This window comes from Paroedura picta, chromosome 10, assembly GCF_049243985.1.
Source record: "Paroedura picta isolate Pp20150507F chromosome 10, Ppicta_v3.0, whole genome shotgun sequence".
In the NCBI taxonomy this organism is placed as follows: domain Eukaryota; kingdom Metazoa; phylum Chordata; class Lepidosauria; order Squamata; family Gekkonidae; genus Paroedura; species Paroedura picta.
In genome coordinates, this window is record NC_135378.1 from 37,627,581 (window position 1) to 37,654,229 (window position 26,649).

Sequence of the window (26,649 nt, forward strand, 5' to 3'; positions counted from 1 at the left end):
AGAACAGATTGTGGCAAGTTCTTAAAGAAATGGGAATACCAGAGCATCTTATTTGTCTCTTGAGAAACTTATGTGCAGGTCAAGAAGCAACAGTGAGAACTGAACATGGAATCACTGATTGGTTCAAAATTGAGAAAGGAATTCGGCAAGGTTGTATACTGTCACCTTGCCTATTTAACTTGTATGTGGAGCATATCATGAGAAAGGTGGGATTAGAGGAGTCAGAAATTGGGATCAAGATTGCAGGGAGAAATATCAACAACCTCAGATGTGCAGATGATACCACTCTAATGGCAGAAAGTGAAGAGGAACTAAAGAGCCTGTTGATGCGGGTGAAGGAGGAGAGTGCAAAAGTTGGCTTGAAACTCAACATCAAGAAAATAAAATCATGGCATCCTGGCAAATAGATGGGAATTCAATTCCTGGCAAATAGATGGGAAAGAAATGGAGATAGTGTCAGATTTTATTTTCCTGGGCTCCAAGATCACTGCAGATAGGGACTGCAGCAAAGAAATTAAAAGACGTTTGTTCCTGGGGAGGAAAGCTATGGCAAATCTAGACAGCATCCTAAAAAGCAGAGACATCACCCTGCCAACAAAAGTGCGTTTAGTCAAGGCTATGGTATTCCAAGTTGCAATGTATGGCTGCGAAAGTTGGACCATAAGGAAGGCCGAGCGTCAAAGATTTGAGGCTTTTGAACTCTGGTGCTGGAGAAGACTCTTGCGAGTCCCTTGGACTGCAACGCGAACAAACCGGTCAGTCCTAGAGGAGATCAGCCCTGACTGCTCCTTAGAAGGCCAGATCCTAAAGATGAAACTCAATTACTTTGGCCACCTCATGAGAAGGAAGGACTCCCTGGAGAAGAGCCTAATGCTGGGAGCGGTTGAGGGCAAAAGAAGAAGGGGACGACAGAGAATGAGGTGGCTGGATGGAGTCACTGAAGCAGTAGGTACAAACTTAAATGCACTCCGGGGAATGGTAGAGGACAGGAAGGCCTGGAGGATCATTGTCCATGGGGTCGCGATGGGTCGGACATGACTTTTCACCTAACAACAACAACAACAAAGGAATATGGTGAGATAGCAGAGAAGCTTAATTACTTTTTTGCTTCATGGTGTGGGAATGTACGCATCCCACAATCCCTATTTTCTGGAAAGCAGACTGGAGAACTGAGCCAAATAGAGGCGACCAGAGATTAAAGTCTACACCTAATGGGGAAATTAAAAACTATTAAGTCTCCAGGTCTTGATGGCATATACCCAAGAGTTCTTAAGAAACTCAGACGTGAGATAGTTGACCTACTAACCCTTATTTGTAACCTATCACTAAATTCAGCAGCTGTACTGGAAGACTGGAGAGTAGCAAATGTGACAACAATTTCTCCTTCAAACTTTCCGTTCTGCTGGACTCTGTCCAGTATTTATTGTAAAAGTCTTATATAGTAAATGATGAAGTGGGGAATCTCCTTTGAGAGCTTTACTATTCTCTTGAATCCAAATGATTCCCATCTGTGACACATGGATTGAATGCCTGCTGTCTTGACAATGGATTTTATAGATTACCACAAGTAATGGGAAGTAGGCTTGTTGGAAACAATAACTCGAACTTTGTACTGAGCATGATAGAAAGACGGGAGTTTAAAACGAAAACCTGCTGCTTTTATTTTGCTTGCAGAGGTGTGATCCTGAGGCTGGAAGGAAGCAGTTAGAAGAATTTGGGGGGTCTTTTCCTTGTGAAAAGCACCTCCATGGGAGTCGCAAATCAGAATTGTCAGTCTGGTTAAAAATAAGTATAAAAGTAGAAACCAGAAAGTAAAATAAATAAATACTTTTTAAAAATCACATTGATTCTGAAACTATATTGTAAAGAAGGAATGCAAGTGTTTGAAAGGAAAGCTAGGGAGGGGTTGGGAGTGAAGTTAGCTATTTACTGCGAGAATTCAGTGGCAAGATCGGGGAAAAATGTGGCCTGCGCATAGAATGGGAGGGACCTCATTAACTCATTTGTCTCAGGCCTCTCAGGGGAAAAAACAAAAAATTCAAACAGCCCTGAAACCGCTGTTCATTTTCAAACAGACAGTTATATAAGGAAAGCAAGCAGATACACACACTTCATTATCTTCTTGCTGATTTCAATCAGCAGGTGGCTTTGGCTCACTGTGGAGTAGCAATTTTTATATTGCTCCTCAGCAAATAACTTGGCATTAAGAGTTTTATGCAGTACCGAGGAATAACATTAGCATTAGCATTAATGAATGCTAATAGAGCACTTTGCCCTGAGAAAACTGGCTATTTGCATTCATGTCGCCAAGTACAAGGTCAGCGCACCGGTTCACGTGTAACATCCAGTATTGTGACAGAAACCAGTAAATGAAACGCTTAACCAGAAACGGTTCTACACTTGTATTTAAATGCTCTGCAGTGGGGCAAAGACAGAGAAGGTTTTTATATTACTGCTCTGAAATGGATGTTATCCGTTTTGGCCTGATTTTGAGTAAAGTGATACAGGGGTGAGTATCTCACACAATGAATTTCCTTCCGTTGATGAGCCATCTCTGAAGCCCTAGGGCAGGGGTAGTCAAACTGTGGCCTTCCAGATGTCCATGGACTACAATTCCCATGAGCCCCTGCCACATGAGCTTCCTGGGAATTAAACAAAAACTCCAGTGTTCTAAACTGAGCACTCTAATGCTAAACAATTATAGCACTTCAGAGCTATACGATGAGAGACCTTGGCTCCAATGGACATTTACAGACATTTGAAACAGCATGCCACAGGGATTGAGAAGCGCTATGAAGGGGTAGGAAAAAGTCGTTTCCCTCAAAAGTGGCTCAACCGTGCTTTGCTAGCCCAACCCAAGTGGGTAGGTTTGTCCGAAATGAGAGGGAGGGGGTCAACATTTCCAGAGGCCACAATATATGTCTGCTCTTCCTTTCAGGTCACAATCCAAGAATATTGTAACATTTTAAGGCTTTCTGGATAGAATAGAAATGTGAGACACCCACAGTTTAGGAGAGTGTGTGAGGCACCAGATCCTATAACCAGATCATTCAATTTCTCTTCAGGCCGAGAATGCAGCCGCAGCTGCAATATCCATCAGGAACATGCACTCACCTGTGATTAACCTGACTTGGCCATTAAATGTCACAATTCTTGAGTACACCATGAAGTGGAAAGAATATACATTTGTCAGTAAAAAGGTGACCGAAGGAAAGACGTGATATGACATTTTTTGGTGTGTGTTGGGTGGGGGGGAGTTGCCGTTGCTTGGCTGTGAAGGAAAATTGCTTTTCTGTAAATCTCAGACCTAACAGAATAAAGCACACATTTGTTTCCAGTTGGGAAGTCATTCTCATCGACATAATGAAGGCGCTGTACACTGTGACTTTTTGCAAACTCTGAGAGAAAACCAATCTGCAATCTTGACAGATATGATCTTTTCCAGGATGTGCTATTCATTTACAACACCAGGAGACCTCAATTAATTTATGAGAGGGACCGCAGACACTGAACTCTCCCAGCTCAGCCTAGGTGGCAATGTCCCTGTCTGAATTTATGTCCTGGTTATTTGGGGGGGGGGGGGAGGGGAGATTTATATTAAGCTTTTCTTTCATTCCAAGACTACATTAGAATTATAATGGCAGCCATTTGTATGCATTTCTGAGACTGTGCTATTTATTGCTGAGAAAAGGGGGGGGAGGAGTTCCAAAATTTTGCTAACAGTAAAGTTTGTGAGGTGGGAAGAATATGCAATAGAAGGGAAGTAAAACTCTGGTGTGATTACTATTTAGATCCACGCGGTGTTTCCACTGCTGAATTAGGGAGGAGGGATGGGTCTCATTTGACTACCAAAAAGGCTACGATGAGGATCAGGGGATCTGCAAGGACCAAAGTCCTGTGGAATGGGGGCTGTGATAAAGATGACAATTGGGTGAGATGGAGTAAAAATGTCGGCTGTTATAACCAGTAGAAACTGACATGTTGTGTGAGAAGTGGAAACGGAGCCCCCAGAGCCATGTTGGCCCACTGATGTGGGCACAAATGCTTAAGACCGTTTATGCACTGGAGGTTTCATGCCGGGCTGCAGGCTGGAGTTTTAGTCATGGCAGGTTGCCCCACCTCTTCCTGCACCCACATGGGGGAATACTTGGCCTGGGGCACCTCATCCGCCTCCAATTTGTGCTCCTGCATGAGAGCTGGGGCACTGAAGTTCCCAGTGCATAAACGGTCTAAGGGAACAAACGAAATCACATGTGTTACTGCATCTAGATGGCTTTATTTTAGAGTCTTATCATGTTCCTGTGGGTATCAGTCAGTGAGGTAGAGGAGGGAATAATAACTGAAAGCTGTGGGAAATGGCACATGCTGTGGTTCCTGAATTAATTTAGAGCTTACCCTAGGTAAACCAGAATTAAGCAGGAATGAAACATAGTGCACAGAAAAGTTCTAGAACAAAAGGAAATAGTAGGGGGTAGTGGATTCCAGTCAGTAGTACTTTAAGATCAGTTTTGAATGCTAGTGATATTATTGTTTTACAATCCATAGAGTACTCTCCCTCATAACAATCCCATGTGATGTCATTCATATATACTCATTTGGACAGAACCTGTGCTTTGCATCATATCTTGTGGTTTCAAGGGTATACGTAACAGATATGCCTCACCTAGTGGTTAGAATGTGAGAGTAGCACTACAATGAAGCGATTTTTGCGGGAGTGTTGCAGGAGTGTTGCTGACTGTGTACGACATCATGAATAATGAAAAATAAATAGCATTACACAATGGTAACACTTCAGCAACATTAACACTGTGTGGAATGGCCCTTAGAGTCACATTCCACCTCATTAGCAAAAGGAACCCAAGGCATGGGAAGGTTGTTTGACTGTGTATATGTGTCAGCTGCAGAGGAATGGTGGGGGGGGGGGTGGATTGACAGCAATGCACCTGACTGACCAAACAGGATCAGGACAGCTGCAAATATTCTGTCATTAAGCAAGACCATTCATTCTAGTTTGGAACTTCTGACCATCCTTTTGACTTTTGGTTGGGTCTTGTGTGGCCGGAACACATGCTCCAGAATTTTGGACATTAGAATTATAGTGGGACTTTGTATCTTCATTCTGGCCAAATAACAGAGGACAAAAGGTTAGCTAATTAGTTTTATTCTATGTTAGCTAATTAGTTTTACTATTTTCTTCCCTGTTTTGCACTGCTTCTGTACTTGTATTCTTTTGCACATTTCTTTTAACAAACCTTATTAATATTCTTTGGTGTTTTGGGGGTTTGGAGCTTCTTCAGTTTAAACCCAGTGCTTTGGCCTATTTGCTCTACAGCTAACAAAGTAATTGTTTTTGGAACATTTGAATCTGTTTTTGGAACTGAGTTTGCAAGTGTTCTACCTTGCAGGGCTGAGATTTTGATTAGTACCTGATACTGCTGAAGACCTGGTCCCTTGGTCTCTCCGCTGAGTGTTAGCTAAGAGGGGCTGGTGGTGGCTTGTTACCCTGGGCTGTGGGGATTAACTTTACATTTTTATGTATTTGTTCTTGAACTTTACCCAAAGTAGGATAAAGGCCCTTTGACAGTGCATACCTGTAACTTTAAAAGCTGAATAAGGAATAAGAGAAATTCTTGGCTTATACCTATATCACATTAGCCATAACATTTTTGGATCCTCTGTGTGCAGAGGCAGTTAGAATGCCATGTGTTGGGGACAGACTACTGGGGAACACCAGTCCCTGATTGTTAGCCAAATGCTTCTAGACAAGATGATCTTTGGTTATTGAAATTTCAATCTAGTTACAATCTAGTTACAACTTGCCTGCTCTTGTGATTACATTGCAAAGCATGGGATTCTGGTGTTTGGCCCTGGGGGAAGTGTATTTCAGCACTGGTCTTCCTGAGATTTATGACATTTTTTCCTCTGTGAAAATTTTTCCTTGGCTGACTAAATCAACCTATCTGACCCAGAACAGTTCTGACTAAGCCTGAATGGTAGGGGTGAGCAGAAGGATGTACTGGTATGGCTCCAGAAAAGGCTGTCTCAGAAGGAATCTCCTGCCAATTTTAGATGGATAATCTAAGGAAGACAGCTCTTATGCATGAATTCTTAGTCCCTAAGATGCTACGGAACTCCTGTTTGAGTCTAAAAATTCTGAGCCCTTTCCAGAATTTCCTTTCAGCATACATTAACAGAAACTGTGGGCCAAAATTTTTAGAGGTGCTGTTGATATTCACTGTGATGCAAAAGTACTGCAAGCAATGTGCATGGGGTGGGGGAGGTAAACATGGGTGGGGGAAGCTGTCCAAAGGGGTAAAACAAATCAGAAAGATTGTTGGATGTGTTTCAAGAACCTAGTGGCTTTGTTGCCACTAGGTTTGTGTTATAAGGATCTACTATTCTTTCCCCCCTGATGTTAGAAGACCTGATTACATATCAGTTATAATCCCAGGGTACAATACTTACAGGTAAGGCTCAGGGCAGCAAATGTACCCCCTCCCCCAATGAAGCTTTGTGGTGTTGAAAATCTGATAATAAGCTAAATAATTAATAGATGGCTTTCCTTTACTAATACTTTGCTCCAGATACCTTAGTTTTTTTCAGGTGTCAGTTTTACTTCCTTTGGGAGCTTAGAATGAAACAGGTGTTAAACATGCAGCCTTCTGTCCCCGGTAATCAGAATGAACAAAAACAATAGAATGCAGAAACTGAAATATTAATACCAACTAGAATTAACTAGGGAAAGGTTGTTTGAATTTTTAAAAGCAATATTCCAAAAAGGACATGCATCTATTTCCATCTTCCTACTTAGGACTCACTGGAGCATAAGCTTTCTCTAACCACTAAATTGTTGGGCAAATGTCCTTGTTTCAACACAAAAGCCCCTTTCCCCCTCATTGCACTGGTCCTTAAATTTAGGAATGAGGTTTAGATAGGGGATGCTATGCGAAGGAAGGCCATGGCAAACCACCTCTGCTCATCTCTCGTTTTGAACCCCCTCCCCCATGGTTGCGGGGGAGGGTCACCACGAGTCGACTGCAACTAAACAGCATGTTCTTATTCTTTAGCAAAGTCCTCAATAAGAACCATGTTAACTGGCAGGTTGTATTCTGAATACTTTTGTTATCAACAAAAGAGTCACAGCACTGAGATTTTTGGGTAAGGACAGAGCATGTGTGTGTTGTTGCTTAGTCAAGTATTTGCTAGCAGCATAGATAATAGCCTTTGTAATTGAAGGAGATAGGAACAGGTTTAATCATTGATGAGACTGGTATAAAATATTTGATTTAAAGTCTTACTAATTGTTATAGCTCTGGGATCCAGCCACTTCTTAGATGGTAATTTTGTTACACTTTAATAGACAGTCAATGGCTCTTTTCATTTGCTCATGAGGCATTCGTGAATCTCGCTCTGTTAATGGGCAACCTAATCTTATCTGTCTTGAGGTTTTTAAAAAATGAAATCTGCACGTAAAGCCTTGGAAAGTGCTTAATTGTCTAACTTCATAGATTAAAGCAACATCCTCATCTTTACGGTACCACTTGAAGTCAAGTGAATGGCCTTGCTGCAGTCTAGAATGGACTTGTGTAAAGTCCAGCAGTAATCTCCAGGTAGAGGAAGCAAAATGGGGATTCTTTTACACGTAGGGAAAAGGCAAAACACAGGAGAATGAATTTCGATTCACCCTTTAATGTCTTTAAGTAATTATTTATGCACTTTGCTATCTGTGTGTGTGTATAAAATTGTAACTGATGTACCCAATTATGTTATACTAGAAAATAAGCCCGCTGTACTCTAAATACATCGGGCGCTAGTGGCTTGTTCGCCCCCTCCCCAGCGGCGTGGCTTACCTGGAGGTGAGGGGGGCCGGAGTCCAAGCGGGTCACTGATTGGGTGTGGCGGCCGAGAGCGACAGGGGCGAGCGGCTTCTGCCGGGCCCAGGCGCTCCCTCGCAGCTGCGAGGGAGAGGCCGGGTCCGGCAGAAGCCATAGAGGAAAGGGGCGGAGACGGAGGCTTCTTCCGGGCCCAGGCTCTCCCTCGCAGCTGTGAGGGAGAGCCTGGGAACGGCAGAAGCCGGAGAGGAAAGAGGCCGGGCAGCAGAGGCTTCTGCTGGGCCCAGGCGGTTTCTCGTGGCTGCGAGGGAGCGGCTGGGGCTGGCAGAAGGCTCATGAGGAAGGGACCCAGGGAAGGAAAGGAGCAGGGACACGGCGTCGAAGACTGCTCCTTTCCTTAGTGGGAGGAGAAGGCGGTGCGGCCCCCCAGAGGACTCACCGCATTGGCTGGCAGTCCAGTCTATGCGGTGATTCCCTGGCCGGGCGAAGCAGCCAATGGAGAGCCGCGCTTTGCGTGGCTCCCCATTGGCTGCTTGGGCCGGGATGGACACTTGGAGGGGCCAATCAAGTTTTTATCCCAGACAGGGCCTGCCCTAACTCCTCCCACACAGCCCTTACTCTATTATTCAGTCCGCGGTGCGCTGCGCCGCGGGGCTGTTTAAAGATGATGATGCCCTTTCCCTTTCTGTATCCTCTTTAAAAAGGGGGGGGGGAGGAGATAAATTTTACACAGGCCCTGTCCCCTGTCCCCAGTTAGGGAGTACAATTGTAGTGGTTTGCTTTTTAAAATCTGCAATAGATTCAAATTTTTGTGTCCTAACATTACAGTGTTGACTTGAGTGTGGCCATTGATTTGCAAGGTTGAGGTTGCTGATGTTGACTACTCTGTTTGGGGGGGGGGGGTTCCTTGGAGTTATTTTTTTCCCCCAGAGCCAATTTTCTAATTGATGTCAGCAGTAGTTTTGATTTAAATTGCTAATTTAGGATCTACTCTAGTTTACTGTATCATTTCATGAGTGCTGTTTTGGCCCAAGAAAGTCATAAGAGGGCTTTCTGGGCAGAGTAGGACAGGGATGCATTCCCAAATGTTTAGAGCTCCATGGAAAAACTAGTAAGCCAGAAGACCATGTGCTTCAGGTAGACTCCATCTCCTCTCCGGTGACAAAGAAATGCAGAGCGATACACCAGTCTGAATGGCCATTCAGTTGTTTTTTTAAAAACCAAATACAAACATATTTAAACCTCCATTTTTGTCTTTCACACCAATGGTAGAGGAGCTTAGGGTTCCTTTAACCAGCGTATGGAAATTTGTCTAGTGTGGCCATCCACACCATCAGAGTCAGGTGGGTTTTTACCCTTGAATAACTGCGGATTCCACGCTTTAAAAAATCACCTTTAAAAATATATAGGTATGTATGTATGTATGTATGTATGTATGTATGTATGTATGTATGTATGTATATGGAGCTCATCCTAAAGTCACAGTACAGCAAGTGAAAGTGAAACAAAATCAGCATCTGTTTGTTGGCTTTAGTTTTCTGTTCATTTCTGCCACCCCCTCATCAATTTAATTCTGCCCCTTTGGCTCCACTCTTGTTTCATGCAAATAGTTTTGCTTCAATAACATGCCTGATTATATAACACTTCTGAGCATAGTGTCTACCTTCTGTAAAAGGAAGAGCTTTTTTTTAAAAAAGGTAATATACTGTGAGGTGCAAAGTACGTTTTTAAAAGCTTGATTCTTCTTCAGATAGAGGGCGACTAAGTCAGGGTCACCTTCCTGTTTTCATCTAGGCTTTTACCCCCATGGAGGCATCTCTCTGCTAATGTGAATTATGCTTTCCGAGGGCCTAGTTACTGGGAAGTATTTCCCACAGAGTAGCGAGGATAATGCTCAGTGCTTTATTTTAATTATTAAAATGCAATACTGCACAATAATCATTACTGTATTGCTTCAGAAACACTTACCAAAGATGTGGTCCCTGGCAAAGTAAGTACCATTCATCCCTTTTAATGGATGGTTGCTGTAACAGGGTGTGGGGGGAGGGGGGATGGAAGAGGGGGAGAGAAGAAAGAATGCAATTCAGGCCAAAGGGAGCTTTAGGAGGGAGGGAACAATATTGATTCGCCTATTGATTCTGCAAAGAACATTTTTTGCTTTTTATTTTTCAAAACAACAACAACAAAAATCCTCACCTTCCTCTTGACAGATCAGATGTCACTTCGCTTTCCTTGACTCGGAGCGTACTGAATACAGGTTGTTGACAGCTTCAAGTTTCTGCCCAGTCAGCACTATGAGGGAGAAGAGCATAGACATGAGCAAAAGTCAAATGGTCTCCTAGGAGCTCCAACCCATTAAAGCAATTGTGGGGAGGGAAAGCAAATGCTAGAAACATCTGCCGCTTCCCTCAGCTTCAGTGCAGAGTCTGGCCTCAAAAATTTGTTTTGATCCTTGAGCACGAACAGTACATTTCTACAAATACTTTCCTGGGAGGAAGCCCAATGAATAGGCCTGAGTGGAATTCTGAGTAAACCTGCTCTCCCAAGTATCCATAAGGAGACTGGGATCAGGATTTGGGGAAAAACATTTCCTTAAGAAACAAGAAACATTAAAACCTGTGCTCTGAATAAAATGTGCACCCTTTTCATAGAATGATAGATTTGGAAGGGGCCATGCAGGTCATCTAGAGCCTCTTGTGGCGCAGAGTGGTAAGGCAGCAGAGATGCTATCTGAAGCTGTCTGCCCATGAGGCTGGGAGTTCAATTCCAGCAGCCGGCTCAAGGTTGACTCAGCCTTCCATCCTTTCGAGGTCAGTAAAATGAGTACCCAGCTTGCTGGGGGGTAAACGGTCATGACTGGGGAAGGCACTGGCAAACCACCCCGTATTGAGTCAGCCATGAAAACGCTGGAGGGTGTCACCCCAAGGGTCAGATATGACCTGGTGCTTGCACAGGGGGTACCTTTACCTTTACCTTTATACAGGTCATCTGGTCCAACCCTTTGCTCAATGAACTGTGCTTGAACATGAAACTTATATCTTGAATAAAACTTCAATGGGTTTAAAGGTTCCACTGGACTCAAGCTTTGTTCTGCGGCTTCAAACCGACACATCTATCCACCAGAATCTGTTTTTCTCAGTTAACTCCATACCGGAGCACTTTTCTTCCTAATCCAAATTACTGTTGCTCCCATACCCTTTTCTAAAACAGATGAAAGCAGCCATGTTTTGTGGCATTCTGGGTTGGAGGTTTGCACTAGGGGTTTGCAGATAAATATGGCCAATGCTAAAAGTCTTCCAACTGCGTATAAGCAGGCCTACTGTCAGAGGTTTCTACAGCTAAAGTTTGACAGCATTAGCACAGTTCTGTAGGGCCTGCAAAATGGAGCTTTCCTGCCAAACATTTGGTTGAGGCCAGTGAAACTGACAACATATATTGGGTGGTCTAGAAACCCCCTCCCAATCTGACCAATCTGCAGGGTTATGGTCAAAATAGTTAGACAGTGGAAAATTAAATATTCAATGTTCACTGCTACTGATGTTATTGTTGTTGATTGATGCAGTTACTGAATTCATGTTGTATTAATCTTAGTGTCTTTCATGTTCCCTGTGAACTGCCCTGAGCCACAAGGAGGGGCAGTATAAAAATGTAATAAATAAATAAACTCACCTGGCTTTGGATCAGGTCAGTTATATCGGAGGTAGCGTAAGCCCTGGATCTCCTCAGGAGACCTGCCTTGGCTGATCACAGTTTTTCTTTGAGGGGAGGCAAAGTTTAAATAGCTGCTCTCTGTTATGTTACCCATTTTGTACCATGTGTGTGCTGCCTGACTTTTCATGTCCTAGGAAAGACACCTTGCTTAGCTGGTCAGATTGAGCTCTTGGTTTGATTAATTTGGATTATTAATTTACTAGTAACAAACTAACAATACAGCAGTACAACAGGCACTAGGCCTCCCCTCCCCTGCCCCGAGCAGGCCAGCCAAAGCCTTCCCTTGCCCCCAAAAGGCCCACTGAGGCATCTTCAGCCCTTGGCGGGTATTTTGGGAGTGGGAGAAGTGCTGGCGGTCTCTTTGCTCCCCACCTGCCACCCCAAAAGGCCCACTGAGGCCTGCGGAGGCCTTGGTAGGCATTTTGGGCGAGAGAGAAGCACTGGCAGGCACCCCACCCCTCCTGCCACCCCAAAAGAACTGCAGAGACCTTGGTGGCTTTTTCGGGGTGGGTGGAAAGTGCTGGCTGGCACCCCGTTCTTCCCCACACTGCCCTATGCAGCCCTGCCAAGGCTTTGCAAGGCCGTGGCTAGAGCTGTTCAGTGAGGCAGGAGTGCTGGCAGGGGCTCTCTTTCTCCTCTCTCCACCCCACCGCCCCTGGCCATAGTCCCTGACCCCTCTGCTCTCCCTCCCAGCTCCAGCTGCCTGACTACCTTACCAGGGGGCTGGCACTTCTTCTAACTTGTAGGGGGAAATGGCCAGGGGTGGGACATCCCTCCTGAATGGCTGTTTGTTGGATGGTTGGCCAATCAGGGATTGGTGGGCAATGAGTCCCAACTTCGAGCACCCTCTTTTCACGTTATTTAGAGGCTCAGATTATTACTAGATAGATTTTCCTCCATCCTTTCACCCAGGTGATAGTAAATGCGGGGAGGGGGGGCAAAAGTTGGTTGCTGGAGTGGGGTAATTTGGAAGAGAGATTCTTTTTGTTGTTGTTTTGGGTTCTGTGAGTATTTAATCTCTGTTTTGTTTTGCTCTTCTACCTTTCCTGTGCTTCTGAGGGGTTTGTTTCTTCACTGGTAGCTCTGTTCCAGTCCTTGTCTCTAGTTGGCTTTGCAATCTGTTTTATTTGTTGAAGTCCTTGATTTTTACTAACAATTCATCACACTGTTTAGAGAAATGTTTGGGGACCTCTATGTCTGAACGGAATCTATTTCTGGGTGTCATAGCCTGGGATGCTAGATGTGACAACTTGTACACCTCTGAAACCCTACAGAAGCACTATGGAGAGATGGAAATAGAGAGGGGTTGCTCTTTAGTGGTGGTTGTAAGTTACTGTTGAATAAAGAGCAAGGTAGTTGGCAAACTGAGGAAATTGATGCATAAAGTTCCTTGTAATCAGTTATAACAATATATCAAGAGGCAAATTGGTTTGTTTGAAGTCTTGTTATTTTCGACAGCTTGTGATGGATTTGGCATATTAGCGTGTAATTTTAAAAAACTTTTATTACTGATTAATTTTATTACTGTCTGTTTCTTCCAGCTGCTTAACAGTAAACTGATTGTTAACAGTCTTCTACTGATTAAATCAGCATGTATCTTCCCTTTGATACAAGTGAATTCTGCAGTTTATCAGCTTGACAGCATAATGAACAGGTAAGAAACCTGTTTGTATTATATATTTAGAATATTGTCTTTGTTAGTAGACATCACTTGTGAATAATTCATCTCTGGTGATAAAACATGCTTAAGAAGTTGTTACTTGTTAACCTAAAAATCAGCAAAGCTGCTTTAGAGACCTTTTCCACTGGGGTTGTCACAAGTGAAAATGGACAGAAAGTGCATGCTTCTGACAACTGAATAGCAGGAGGAAGTCCACAAATGACTTTTCTTTACAGCATGGAAATAAATAATGGGAAGAGTGTTGCCTGTTGAATTCTGCCTGTCAGAGAGCTGCTGAAGGCAAGGAGAAGCCTTTAGCTGTAAAAAGATACCAGCTGTTTCTCATTTACTGTGCCTGGTCTTCAGATGAGGGAATAGACCCCAAGGGTGATCTCCTTGTCTGTAGTAGACTGTTTTTAGTGTTCTTTAATTTTGTTGGTTGTCTGTATTATACTCAATGCATTGTTTTTATTTGTGATTCACCTGGAATCTCAGTGAGAAATGTGAATCACAAGATGAATTAAATTAGGTAAATGGGTATGCATCTGTGAAATCGATTCAGTTTCTGGTCTGAAAGGGCTCTATTTTGTACTTCTGTCTTTCCCACACATGGCACAGCATCTTTATGGATATCATGATGGCTGGTTGAGTGGTGCTAGTGTTGTTTTGGGGGGTGATTGGACATGGGTTTCTCATTCCTGCAACATTTTGTGCACTTTTCTTTCATTCTATAAAAAAAAACATATTTGGAGATTGGACAGTTTCAGCACAAACTCTCTAACCAAACATTGCATCAAGTGGAGAAGGACAGGAAGGCTGAGAGCCCACCAGAAGGTCTTCCCTCATTTTATGAGCCTGTAATGGAGGTGGTACACTTTTTTCTGTCATGGGTAGGTATGCACTACTAGCCATATTTTACAGAAAACAAACCAATAGAAGGTTGAACAGCACAACAGCTGTCCTTCATAGGATTGTGAACCTCCAGGCGGTTCTTAGAAATATTGCAGAATTACAACTGATCTCCAAATGACAGAGATCAGTTTCCCCATAGAAAATGGTGGCTCTGGAGGGGTGAACTCTATGGCATTATACTTCACTGAGATCTCCCCCACACCCTCCCCTCCACCTACTCTGCCTCCAAAATCTCCAGGAGTTTCTCAACCCAGATTTGACAACCTTACTCCTTCACCATTTATCTCACTTTTGCTGTTGCAAAGAGATGCGCCATTAGGAGTTAAGGCTTACCTGGACTGATCTAACAGATACGAGGAGTATGGAAGATGATCATCTCCTATGTGAGTCTTCATAATGTGTTTCAGCAGTTTTGTCCTTTTCTCCATTTCCCACTGTTCAGATTCTGCTTGATGTGGACATTGTATAATTAAAGTATTAAAGTATAATTAAACTTATGTCAGACACCCCCCCCTCATGGGGGTCGAAGTTACTAGAAGAAAGACAAAGGTCTAAGCTGCATTGCTGGTGTGACATAGGAAAGGACATGATCACACCAGCGGCTTCCATGTGACACTCTGGTATTTGGTCAAAAAATGTATGGTAGAAGCCAATTTTACCATAGATTTTTTGCCCAAATACCATCATCAATTTATTTATGGTCCATTGACCAGTGAATTCCAACAAACAAATAGAATACCACAATACATATAGATTATAATAACATGGCATATATTATTAATAATAATTTAAAATATAAGATTAATATATAATAATTAGAGAATAACATTGCTATTATAAGAGCTTTGTGTTTGCAAATCACATGACAAAATTTTGCTACCATATTTGAAATTCTCTTGTGCTTGTCATCCAAAAGGTACAGCAGCCAAAATAACAGAACATAGGTGATGGTCTCAACAGTATGTGAACAAAGACAATGCCTCAGCAACATTGGGGTGCTGGAAAATCTTCCCTGTAAAACTTCCAAGGGGGGGGGGCATTAAATCTAGCCCTGGAAAACGTCCAAATGCCAAAGTATCACCTGGAAGTTACTGATATGATGACATCACTTCCTCTGTAATGCTGGCAACATGGGCCTCTTGATAAGTCCCCCCATCCCTTTCCACTTGCCAGGAGGGATCTGACAACCCTAAAACTAATGTAGCTAAGCTGTGACTATTTAAGTGTGAGTAAATCAGTTGTTAAAAACCTGAGCCTCAAGCACTGCTCCTTTTCCAGGAAAGCCTGTGCCTTTCAAGCATGTACATAAATTTCTTCAAGATGGTAGAACAAGTGTTTTAGAGGAGATAAAGAGTGGTGTCATTTTCAGGAATGCTAGTGTGTGTATGTGTGTGTGTGTGTGAGAGAGAGAGAGAGAGAGAGAGAGACTTACACATAATGTATCATGAGAAGTAAGGGCTAAACTTAACATTATTTTTAACAAGTTGAATCAGAGTTTCTCTGTGTGGGAAATACCAAGCACAAACAGAATAAGCTCGACTAGAACGTGTGGAGCTAGGAAAGGGAGAAAGACAGACAGAGAATGACTAAGTATGAATAGACCCCCCCCCCTTCCTAACACAGAGCAAGCAAGGGCTATTTGTGTTAAACTGTATTGATTGCTTTGTGAATCAAAGCACAGTTGACGCCAGCACTCCTCTGCTTTCCTCTGCCACATTGGATCACTCTTCCACAGAGTGTTCCCATGATAGTCATGGTTTGTGTTTTTATTAGTTCGATTTACTTGATAAATAAATGGAATAAAACAACGCGATTATCTGGGCACGAATGGCCGCAACCCTTGCAGTCACTGGCAATAAGCAACCTTTAACTTAAAAGACCACTTAAATGTAACAGTGGTGATATTTCCAGGACAATTTTGCCTGACCTTAGAGCAGACCCTGCTCTGCTCTAAAAACTGGGCTCCTGAAAAGGGTTTATGCACATCCAAGTGTGTCGAAGCTATCGCTCAGTACTCTGTGCCTTACACAGGCACTGCTGTACTTACTCCTTTATTTAGAGGTGTACATAGGGATGGGGATGTCTACAGCCAGAGTGTGGCCTGCTGCTCCTTCTCTTTCAAAGCTGATTGGCTTGGTTTGGGCTGCTCTGTGTGTCTCTCTCACTGTCTTTCAGGCTATGATGGGCCTGGTTTGGAAGCTGGGGATCCAGTTGATGCCAACCTTGAGACATGGGTGAATGTGGCACCAATACTCTGCAGGGGCAGAGGTGGTTAGACTGTTTTATGGACATTTATGGATCAGGCTGGTTTAAGATCTCAGTTGCCAGCTCTGTCAAGACTGTAGTGCAGTGAGAGCAAACCTTTTAGAGACCGAGTGCCCAAACTGCAACCCCAAACCCACTTGTTTATCACAAAGTGCCAACAGGGCAACTTAACCTGAGGTTTTAGTTTAGAAAAACAACTCACACATTAACATATTTTGTCTTAAAAGAAAAACACAATAGCAGAGCTTTCAATGATACAGATAGGTTTTGTTCCCCCCCCCCCCGCACATTTCCCTGCCTTCCCGTCTTCACCTTCACTCCATTGAGGGGCGAGGCCGGGCATGTGTGCAGATAGGGAGCGGATCTGGCCCAGCTCTGCCTGGTGCAGCCTTCCTGCTCCCGCCAACACTTGCAGACACCAGCCCAGCTGAGTGACCCGAGCCAGACAATCACTTCCCGGGTCAGGGAACATGTGGGAAGAGTTCTCCCTGTCCTCTGGGCACTGGGAAGCTGGACCTCGTGCAGGCTGGCTTAGTGAACTCTGTGCTGGGGCGAAGGTATGTGTGCCCACAGAGAGAGCTCTGAGTGCAACCCACTGCTGTAGTGGGAACCTGGAATTGACATGGTTGCCCCGTTGATCTCTCCTGCTCTCCAGGCAGAGGTCAGTGCCTGGAGTTTACTATGCAGCTGGGTCATGTAATGTGGGCTTGGAGAATCCTAGAATGGCATTGGCAAAGAAATCCTCCTTCACTGCTACCACTGCTGCATGTTTTTGGCTGGCTCAGTTGTGTGAGGTATTTTGGTACTTGCTGTCCTTGGAGTCTGGGACTTTAAATTCTCAGGAACTCATGATTGATTGTGATGCTTCTGCAAAGGTGGTTTTCTTTTCCCATTAGAAAAATCTCTCATATTCTGAATTTGATGCCATCGGGTATGTTCATGAATCATTGTAATCTGGTCATTGCAAATAGATGTTGACAGGATACTCGGATCAGTGAAGGCCAGTTCATGGAAACTAGATCCTTGTCCATCCTCATTGCTGAAATCAGGCAAGGACCACAGCAGTGAGTGCCTGATGTCCATCCTAAATCAGTTTATGCACACTAGTTTTTGCATTTCCGTCAATGGCCAGAGGAGGGAGTACTCAGTGTGGAGAAGACTCAGGATATTGTCTACTTTGTTTCAGGAAGGTACAATGATGGACAGCCTCTCCCACCCCCTTTCCTCCCTCCATAGAATCAAGATCTGGGTCTCAGCCACTAAGCTGACAGAGAACTTTTTGGTGAAGAGGCCAGGAGCAGGACAGGGATTTCTTGCTTCTCTTCTAGGCAGGGCCAAAGAGCCTATTAGTTAGAACTCAATACAATAATGAATAAAAGGACAGAGCTGGGGTGACTAATTGGATTTACTGGACTTATTTCAATGGCACTTTGTGTTTTAAACCAGCAACTATTCAGAAAAACCCTTAAACTTTCATCGGTTTGTCTGTCAACGAGTGGGAAAAGCTAACTCCTTCCTTTGAGCTTTCTGCATGCTCCTAATCGGATGTACTCAGTAGGGCTTGAAAAGCACGCTAGAACTGTACTTTAATTTGTCGTTGCTGCTCTTTTCCCCAATGAAGATCACCCCCACACACGCACACAAACACACACAAAATTTACAAAGTGGATTTCATTGATTGTTAGGAAGTCAGACAACAGCTTAGAAAAATTTAAGTTGCAGGCTTCAGATCCAAATCCAAAGGGGACAAAATTAAATAATGAAGCTTTTCATATTCTTGACTGTTCCTGCTTATGCTCACAAGACACCTTCCCAATCTATGGGACTCAAACCAGCCTCAGTTCCTTTGCCATACTAGGTGAACAGAATAGGTTTGCTTTTTCTGCTTTGCAATAGCCTTCGCCCAAGACCTTGCCTTCTTTTCCTGTGTCTAATGGTTTTTGTAACTGAAGTCGGGTAATAAATGTCAGGCGGGGTGTTGGTTGGGAAGTGTAGCAGATATTCTGATTAAGGCATCTTCCAAACAAGGGGAAAAATTAACTGATTTTTCCATGGACTGAATATTTTAAATACTGGACCTTGTGCATAGTCTTGCTCCATGGTCTGGTGTAATGGTTAGGAATGCAGCCTTCCAATCTGGTGAGCCAGGTTTGATTCTGTGCTCCCCCACATGCAGCCAGCTGGGTGACCTTGGGCTCCCTACAGCACTTAGAAAGCTGTTCTGACTGAGCAGTAAGATCAGGGCTCTCTCTTCCCCAGAGGGTGTCTGTTGTGGGGAGAGGAAAGGGAAGGTGAATGTAAGCCACTTTGAGACTCCTTCTGGTACAGCATATACGGCATATAAGAACCAACTCTTTCTTCTTGTTCTTGTTCTTGTTCTTGCTCTTGTTGTTGTTGTTGTTCTTGTTGTTGTTGTTGTTCTTGTTGTTGTTGTTGTTCTTCTTCTTCTTCTTCTTCTTCTTCTTCTTCTTCTTCTTCTTCTTCAACTCACTTTTCCCATGAGGCTCACTGTAGGTATCACCAACAGTGATATAAAGTTAAAATAACATTAAACATGGTTTAAATTAAATTTTAAAATTCCATGCCTCTGCCAGTTGATATACTCATCGAGGAGGGTTTCTTTCTTTGGGTGGATGGATCAGTTCTTCATAGTCTATCAGATATTTCCCAGAGAGGCCAGCCACTTTGATGTTACTGGGGGTTATATTCCCAGCCTCAACCATAGTCCTGCTCTACACATATGCAAGGGACATTGTAGAACTTACTAGGGAAATCATAGACAATGCATTCAGTGTTCTCTTCAGCAGTTCTATCCCAAAACATCTATTCTACACATACAACCATTGTGGGGAATTTCCATTTGCCAGAACTTACTCTCTCTATTACTTGCCATTGTAGAAAGGAGACCTGAAAGGAGCATGTAGAAGAAACAAATTAACAGGGGATTCTTAAGGTTCTGGCCTTTGCTAACACTTGGAAGCATTTGTCAAGAACAGATGCATGCAATCATTTGTTCACAGGCTATGGCTACTCATTGTGGTGGTTTCTGTGTATCGTATGATTGTGTGTAATGCCTGGGTTGGAAATGCCAAGTTCACTGGTGTGCCTTAACTATAGGCTGTCAAAAGGGAATTTCCCTCTTCTAGTCAGTGCTGTGACAGATTATTTACTTTAGACCCATTTTGTTTGGGTTTTGACCAAGGAAGAGGACAGGCTTTTGGAAAGCACTCTGAGGGGCTTTTCCATGAAAGCTAATTCAGATATCACAAGAATTATTGGCTTGGTTATTTCCTGCTTTGCTGCACATTGTTCTTTATCCCTTTTGAGCTGCACTAACTCATGTTGATATTTGTGCTACTCAGGTGAACATGTGAATGGCTAAAAGCCCTTTCCCATTATTTTCACAGCTGGGTTGGAAAATGTAAGTCTATGACCATATCCGTGGTACAGTCTTACTTTGTTTTAACATTGTATTGAAGTTATATTTGATACTTTGGTTTAGCGGCACACATTCCATAATAGGGCTTTTAATCGAGGATCAGACCCACTTAATGCATTCTGCAGTTTTGAAGTGGTCCGTGTTCGCATCCTGTCAGCTTAGTGTTGTGTTGCCAGCTTGGAATAGTGGTTAAGAGCTATAGACTCTAATCTGGAGAACTGAGTTTGATTCCCCACTACTCCACATTCTCTCTGTTGTGAGAAGAGAAAGGGTAGGTGATTGTAAACCACTTTGATACTCCTTTGGGAAGTAAAAAGTGGCGTCTTCTTCCTCCTCCTATTCTTCTTCCTATTCTTCTTCCTCCCTCCCTCCCTCCCTCCCTCCCTCCCTCCCTTCCTTCCTTCCTTCCTTCCTTCCTTCCTTCCTTCCTTCTTTCTCTTTTTGCATGCACAGTAATGTTAGTACATAGTAACAATAGAAAAATGTTCATTTGGTAATGGGGAAGGATGTCAAGCAGGAGGTCTGAGTGAAGGGAATCCAGGACTGGAGTCTTCTCTCCCCAGAAGCAAACAGTTGAGACTTGCACCTATGTATCCACTGCTACTCAGGCATCCGTGAATCTGGGCTTGGGAGGGAGAAGGAGGAGGGGCTCCCCTTTATCACTCCAGAAGTACAAATTCCCCCTCACTTCCTCCCTCCCTTCCTGTCAAAACCAAAAAGACTCCAACCAAAGAGCTGTGCCATTCACAACTCTGAAACAACTCTGAGTGATGGTGCCTGAATGCTCAGGGAGAGCAGGAAAGAGTCAGAAGAAAAAGTATTAATGGGCATGCTGCCAATACTGCTTGTTTTCTCACTGTGTTTTAATTTTGCTATATATTAATGAAATGACATTGTAACCCATTAAATTTATTTTAAAAAAATGAAGACAGTTGGGGGAGGGAGGACTGTAGGTGGGTGGGTGCACACATTTGGATGATGACACAAAATGGCAACATGGTGGGAAAATGAATTTGAATGCAGAAATTCCTCACTTGAAAACTGCACATATGATCTGAAGGGAAAAACAACTTTGCTGAAAGGGAGAATTCAGCAAATGAGGAGTAAAGAAGTGCAAAAATTGGATCTACTTCTGAGGAGGTAAATTTTTGTGTGGAACTTTTTGCATTGTTTGAAATTTAAAAACACAATTGCGGAATTTTTCACTTGTGCAGAAATTATCTCAACCAGAAGTTGAGAGTGTGTGGTATTGGGGAGATGGAAGTACTTACAGCTAACTGTTGGCTTGTCCCTTTAAGACCCTCTAATCTACCCTTAGTCTTGGATTATCTTTGGCTTGCACAGGGCAACCCCTTTGTTTCACTTTTTTTTTGGGGGGGGGGATTGAACAAGTTCTAATCTAGATTCACTCCAAAATTCTGGTCTCCCCCAAACTCATTCTTATTTTGATCCCTTGTACTTACTCATTTTAGGGCTGCTTTGGGCATTCCCTGTGCATAGGGCCTGCCTTCCAATAAAGGGGTGTCTTGATGTCTCCAGGCTCTCAAGGGCTGCAAGATATAAATGGGAGAGGGCTAATGTGCTGGTGGCTCCAGGATAGGGTGGTCACACAGGGCTACTAATTCCAGGCAGTTCAGCTGCTACCTGTCCTTTTCAGTGATTACGTTTGAGTTCAGAACAATTTCCACTCTTAAACAGGAGGACTTTTCATTTGTGTACTTTTCTAGGCAGTTCTGATAAAATCAGGATAGTGGCTTGTAAGTTCACCTGTTTCCATGTTCTTCCTAGTCTTCCTAGATATAAACTTTAAGGCCAATGTGATAGTATAACCCACTCTGCAAACCTAGTCATGGAATCACATAAGATTTTGTTGTTAAAGTTTACTCTTTTGTACGCCTTCCCAAATGATGGAAACGGATACAGGTTATTTGGTACAAGCATTAAGCGGCAACGAGAGGTGACCTACCCTGTGAATTTGTGGTTGCATTCATGCAGACAATGCTAGTCCTTTTCCACCTGAGACAGGGATTGGAGGAGGGTTAACTTACCTATGATCTATTATATAGGGCTGCCAACCTTCAGATGGTGGCTTGTGATATCCTGGAATTATAACTGATCTCCAGACAACAGAGATCAGTTCACCTGGGGAAAATGGGGGAAGATGGACTCTCCCCTCCCCAAATCCCACTCTCTTTGAGCTCCACCCCAAATTCTCCAGGCATTTCCTGATAGAAATAACTCTCTTCAAAGTGACGCCTCCTTGCCTCTACCTGCATCGACAGGAACTCTCTTTACCTTCTCACTGACTGTTCCTAGAGGGCTAAGTTCCTGTTTCCTCCTTCCTCTCTCTTGCTTCTTCTCCGTCCTTCAAGCCTGCAACATGATGGAAGCAGAGAGGCCTGCAGCATCTCACTCCATCCAGCTATTAGATTAGCATAGGAATCTTCTGTTTACCTTTTTATGTGTAATATTACATTTACTAATAAATAGTTTTACTATTAGTGAAGTAGAACAATCAGAGCATGCGTTTTTCTTTGTTGTTTTCTGACCACACACACACTCAGCGGTATGCTGAGCTTGCCAGCCCAACCAGGCATGCTGCTAAATTTCAGGATATTAAGGCTTTGACCACAACTCTACTAATCAAACTCCTTCATTTCCCAGCCCTGAAATGGCAAACCCACAGATTCAGATGGGCAGTTTTGTAAGGAGATCTGTCCCCAGTGCAGGGAGGTTTGCCTTGGGTAGGTGCTGGTTACCCAGGGAGACACAGCGCTGTCAAGTGGGGTGGCTTGAATTGAATTGCATGGCACTAAGCAGGTTTGCTTAAAATGAGTTCTGACCAATGGTGGGGGAGGCTTCAGAATGTTTAATGAAACAATTTAAAAAGCCTCAGCAGCCGTTTGTTTTTGTTTGGGTTTGGCTAGCGAGTAGGCCGTGGCTGTACACGTGTGTCTGCTTCTGTGTGTGCTGTTTTGCTTTTACCTCAGGTAGCAGGTATTTTAACTCCATCCCGGTTGGTAATTATTGCTTCAGTAAACAACAGCTGTTCCAGAGCAGCTCAGCGTCTTTTTCTACCTTTAAAAAGATTTGACAGTGCTCAAACTGTAGAAGGATATTGCTGAAAGGGGAGAAAATGTTATAATCATTTCACTCCCCTACTGCTAGCGATTTTATGGGCCTTGTTATGGCAGGCATATTAATTGCCAGCAAGCTGATGATAAGCAAATTAAATAGCTTTAGTGCAGTGTGTGTGTGTGTGAGTGTGTGTGTTTGGACACTTGGTTGGAGACAGTTTAACAGCCATCTTCTTGAGGACCTGGTATGTTTAGACTTTAAATTGTTTTCCACATTAAGACGTGAGCCTCTATAAAAAGACACAATGCCCGCAATGCGATAATAAGCCATTAACAATCGCTCACAGCGCTGGGAGTCAAAGGCTCATCTTTCCTCCAGCCCTTGGGCCACGTACAACACTTAGTTGCTGTCACACTTCCCACCCTGGCACTTCTGTGATGGAAGATGGGGAAATTGCTTGCCAAGTCTTTTTCAGCTGCGGCCGTTGTGACAGTGATACAGCTGCCCAACTCTCATTTTATAGAACTTTGTGGATTGCAGATGTGATTTCCTGCACTACACTATCTCCAACACTTGAAGCTGCCTTACCTGAGTCAGACCCTTGTTCTAGAAGAAGAAGAAGACTTGGTTCTTATATGCTGTTTTTCTCTACCTGAAGGAGTCTCAAAATGGCTTCCAATTGCCTTCCCTTTCCTCTCCCCACAACAGACACCCTATGAGGTAAGTGAAGCTGAGAGAGCCCTGATATCACTGCTCAATCAGAACAGCTTTATCAGTGCTGTGGCGAGCCCAAGGTCACTCAGCTGGCTGCATGTTAGGGAGTGCAGAATCGAACCCAGCTCGCCAGATTAGAAGTCCGCATTCCTAACCACTACACCAAACTGGCTCTATCAAGGTTAGAACTATCTACTCTGACTGGTCACAGCTTTACAGGGTTTTAAGTTAAGGCCTTTCACACCACCCTCTACTGCTGGAGTAGAGATGCCTGGGATTGAACCTGAAAGCAGATTCTGTAGCATGAAGCTAAGGCTCCACCCAACTGGTCTAGCTCATTCTAGTCCCTGTGGATGCCCATGGCAGGAAGAGACCGTTGGCTAGACCCAACTGTGCAGTAGACATGGCTCAGTTCTCTAAGCCAAGGATTTCTTCTATCCAAGTGTCAGAAAATTTGCTATGGAGACATGACTTTTAGACCAAGGTTAAATATGAGCAACACTAGGGTCTGGCATCACAGCCAGAATGTGCAATTGATTTCCTGTGCCATTTGCATGGTTCATGTGAGGAGCTCCATGGCAATGACTATGGCTGCTTCCCATCAGTCTTTACCAAAGAACCTCAGAAGGTTCTTTCAGATTTCACAGCTGTGGTGTTCAGCTCCCGGGGTTTAGAACATGGACTTCCTCTCCCCCTTCTTGATCGAAACCATGTTGTGTTCACTTGCTCTTTCTCACAAGGACAAGGTTGCCATTCACAGGCCTGAATGCCATTTTCCTACTTCCTTGTGACCGTCAAGGTTTTTCAAGCATGGGCAAACTTTGGGTAGAGGGTAAAATAAACAGAACAAAATCTTTATCTTTCTGCTTCTCTGTTTGAATCAAAACGAACGATAGTTGAGTGTCAGCATGTTTCCAGTGTTGTGTCCTGGTCACATGAGGCAGAAGAATGGGTAGTGGAGAATTGTGCCACATTGCCAGACGACAAGGAGTGTGTCCCTTAGCAGGATTTATCCAGTGGGTTGGCCTGGCCATTGGGGTCACCCTGACCACTGATGGAGGATGGGGGGTAGTGTCAGAATTCTAGACTTGTAGAAAAGAAAACTTCTATTTTGGAAAGTATCTTTATTCTCAAGCAAAAGCATCCAACATCGGAAACTGGCAGAACTGGGGTTACAAGCAGGGATTCACATATTTAAAACATAAGAACATCCCCTCCTGTCCCTCCCATGGGAAGGTGATGAGTCGGGTTTCAGGATGAGACAAAACATTCTGTTAATCAGGGTGCCAGGCACAGGACAAGCAAACTAAGGCAAAGGGAGTTCAGCCTCCCCACCACATGTCGTGGGAAGCAGAGGCAATAATGAGATACGTGGCCTTGAGGCGGGAGAGGAACCAGTATAGCATAGACCAGACAAAATGAACAGCTTCATACATCAATCACTGAAAGCAATTAAACTCCTAGGATTCTGACAGGTAGGATGGCCAAATCCTGCTTGGGAAACTCCTGAAGATTTGGGGATTGAGCCTGGGGAGGACAGCGACCTCAGTGGGGTATAATGCCATAAAGCCCACAGTCCAAAGTATCCATTTTCTCCAGAGGAACTGGTCTCCATAACTGGAGGTGAGCTGTAATTCCAAGAGATCTCCAGGCCTCACTGGGAGCTTGGCATCCGTAGTGGCAGCCTGTCTCATCCGTCTCATGGAGGATGTGATCACTGGAGCTTCATTTTGATATTCTCTGTCGTGGCTTCCTCTGGCCTCTTCCCTGCCTGGTGGGCTGAGCAGCTAAACAGGAGCTGCAGCGTAGTTCACAAAGCATTAAGAGGTATTGGTCCCAGGCCTGCCACACTCAACTGACCAGAAAACAATTCTTGGCAGCAAGCTCCATTTTGATCTGCCAGGCGAGAGGAACGTTGTTTGACAAAGTTTCTGCTTGAGGTGAAAAGAAATCTTAAGGGAGCGATTTTTTTTGGGAGACCAAGGCATCAGTGAGCTGAAGCATGAAGCAGCAGTAATAGCCTTTATTTGTGAAACTCTGTGGGCAGTGCTAAGCTGTTAAAATGCAGGATAATTAGAATTCTTCAAACAATGGCGAAAGAAATGCAGACTCGGCTCAAAGGGTTCCAGGCGGCCTCTTGCCTCCCCTCCCCCACCTGCTCCCTAAAGCTTGTCTTGTCTTTTCTCCACCACTAGGCGGCGCTAAGGCCATGCTTGTGGTAGAATTGGGGAGGAACTGGTGACTGATTAGCTAGAAGGCTCTTTATAGGGCTAAGTCCTATTTATGATCTGAGCAGTGAATGTATTAATTTGCAGGGGACACATGCAATTTAACTGTCAGGCAGCAGCAATAAATGACAGGCTGCTATCAAGGGCCTACTTGCCCAATTCTGTGTGTACCATGGTACCAGGTACTAGGGAGCCCCCATGTGTTTTCACCTTTGCTTGAAGGGAGTAGAACCAGTTCTTGAGTTATAAGCTATGGGCTAGGCCCTGGCTATTTGAGACTTAAAAAAAAATCATGCTGCTGGTGGGAGAGAAATGTCTTTGCATGTATAGAAAGCCTTTATAGTGGCTGTTCCCCACCCCCACCCCCCTTGAGCTGGAATTTTGGTTTTCATGGGCCTTTTCAAAATCAACTTCTCTAAAGTCCTGTAATCAAAATCCAGGGGAAATTGCTTTAAAAAAAAAAAGCTCTCTACTTACAAAGTACATTTGTAATGGACTTACAAATCCTTATGTTACTTCTGGGCCCACAAACGGTGCTTAAATGACAGCAGCATCAAGTGAATGGCCTTGGTTAAAAAGGGAGGAGGGCAGCCTCCCTTTCCCCTTGGCTGAAATTTTAACTTCCAGAACCAGTGGAAGAAGCAAGTGAAGAATGCCTGTCTAATGAAGGCTGGCTGGCACCATATAGGAAAGAAATTTAATGTCAGTAGACTTCAGTTTCAGGATTCTAAGAGATGCACCTTAAAGCTTAAAATCAGCCACCAACAACACTTTCCCATAAAGTTTAGGGTTGGGAAGTTCTTGAAGATT

The 26,649-nt window shown here is 43.8% G+C and overlaps 1 long non-coding RNA gene across 1 annotated transcript in view; it reads left to right on the forward strand.

Moving 5' to 3' along the window:
- Positions 1–13,140: 13,140 nt before the first annotated feature.
- The window catches only part of LOC143820004 (uncharacterized), a 135,695-nt gene continuing 122,186 nt past the window's right edge, over positions 13,141–26,649 (forward strand). Inside the window, exon 1 of the long non-coding RNA XR_013225198.1 lies at positions 13,141–13,197. This is a non-coding gene — a long non-coding RNA (uncharacterized LOC143820004). The remainder of the gene's footprint in view (positions 13,198–26,649) is intronic.